We start from the raw sequence: 2,368 nt of genomic DNA, 5'->3' as shown, positions 1-2,368 counted from the left end.
TAGTCTCATAAACCTGACGCTAGGCAAAAGCAGTGACTAGGGTCTGATTTCAATGATGGACTCTTTTGGCATAGAGTAACTACGTCACTGCCTATCCGCCTGCCTATCCGCCTATCTGCTTGAATAAAATAATAGTTAGCAAGATGGAGATCAAGGAGGTTATTTTTAATGAGTGCATTTCGTAAGTGGCTAGTTTGCATCAACTACCTTCACTAAAACCACTGCAAAGTTTTCTCTGCAAACTTTGGTTTTGAATTGCAAGGTTCTGGTATGTCTGCCTTGTGATTTGTTGGGAGAGTCCCCGGGAATGTTATTGACGTAGGCAGTGACGTAGTTCCTCTATGCCAAAATAGTCCATCATTGAAACCAGACCCTAGTCTAGTCACTACTTTTGCCTAGGGTCGGGTTTACGAGACTATATTGTGGATGGAAAAAATAAATTAACTTAATCCATCCTATTGTTCTTTGTTTAGGAGTCTCTCCCTTCTCATGTTGAGTTGGGATTCATGAAACACCCTGTAAGAACTTTTGTGCCCCTTCAGTGTCAAAAGCAAAAGATTTGGTCGTGTGTGTCAAGTGTATGCAGATGGGAACAGTATTGTATGCAAGCTGAGATGAAATGCTGCAATTGTGGCTAAAATGCACCCGAATTCCTGGATTGCCCTTTTAGGATGAAGGAGACAGAGGTGGCAAGAGTAGTGGCTTTCCAGCGTGTCTCTTGTCTGGAGATGATGAGAAGAGTGGAAGGAGCGAGTGGCGGTGAAGAAACAATGGTAGTAGAGCCACCACCACTAGTGTAGGTTTCTCACCAATCGAGGGATCATGATATGCAGTATTAAGTGTTAAAAAGGTTGATTTTTTAATCATTTATTACAATGGTCATACACTTTACAGCACAAGTAGTGAAGAAGTTGGAGGAAATTGGCATCATTGTGAGTGCAGCTAAAAGAATTTGGGGTCTTTGTGATTACATAGCTAGGCCTTGCATGGAATCCTGTCGACCAATGTTCCGCCCTCACAGGTCCCTGAACCTGTGTATGGATGTATTTTGGATTGGAATGTCACTGAAGGAGTGGAATAGGTTTTGTTTATTGATGTATCTATTTTTGTATTTTGTATCATGTCGTTTTTCCTCCTTTTCCGCAAAGGATTTTTATTTTGCCGTTCAATGCCCCGTACAGTAGGTGGTGGAATTTCACCATATGGAGTTTCCTTTTTCACTCCTGTCCAGTTGGTGGTGGTAATGCGCCATTAACATTGGATGCCAACCTTTATTAAACCACCGAAGAAGAAGAATCTAGCTACCCACAATGCATTGCACAGAAACCGGAATGGACCAATAAGAAATTGCTTATTCAAATCGTCACCAAGATCACAAATGAAATGGTACTGTAAGTCATGTTTGTTTCATCATAAAGTTTGAGTACATTTTAGCTACAAAGTTATGATGACTAGATGTGGGGGAAATGGATAGTATTAATAGCTGGGTAAGAGCAGCTTTAGTGGGGGCAGCTACTGAGACGATACCTAAGTTCAGGGAAGAGGAGGAGGAGGAGGAGGAAAGCAGACCCGTGGTGGATGGAGGAGTGTGGGGCAATGGTGAGGAGTAGGATCAGTGCATTTAGAGTACTGAAAAGGACACATAACTTCCAACATCTGATTCACTATAAGCAGGCCCAGACTCTGATGAGAACTAGTCGTCAGGCAAAGAGGTCATGTTGGCGTCGGTTCTGTGACACCATTGGAAGGGCGACACCCGTGGGAGAAGTATGGGGGATGATTAAGAGGATAAGTGGGGTCAGAAGGGAGTGGGATTATCCAGTGTTGACGAGTGGGAAGGATGTGGCGGTAACAGATGAGAAGGCAGAGATGATGGCCAAAGCGTTTGTCCAAGTGCATAGCTTGGCAAATTTGTCAGAGGGGCAGAGGGGGAGAGAGGAGCATCCTGAAGTGCTGGATAGGAGGGAGGATGTAAATGATGCGTTGAATGAACCATTTACCATGGCAGAGGTGAAAAGGGCAATAGGTAAGGCTGAGTTAGCACACCTCATCTTTCCCAGGTGAAGTTATGTTATGTTGGCCCATCTTAGTGATGAGGCACTGGATAAGGTATTGGTGTTGTACAACAGTTTGGGAGGAGGGGAAACTACCAGGCAGCTGGAAGGAGGCAGGAGTGGTACCAATCCGGAAGCCAGGGAAGGACCCAACGAGGCCAACAAGCTATCGGCCAATAGCCTTAACTTCACATGTATGTAAGATTATGGAGCGTATGACAACGGAGAGGCTAACTTACTTCCTGTAGAGCAGGGGGTTAGTATCGCCACATCAGAGCGGATTCAGGAAGGGTAGGGGAACAATGGACCCAGTG

This window comes from Salvelinus namaycush, chromosome 2 (assembly GCF_016432855.1).
Source record: "Salvelinus namaycush isolate Seneca chromosome 2, SaNama_1.0, whole genome shotgun sequence".
NCBI lineage: Eukaryota > Metazoa > Chordata > Actinopteri > Salmoniformes > Salmonidae > Salvelinus > Salvelinus namaycush.
Note: the sequence above shows the minus strand (reverse complement) of the source record.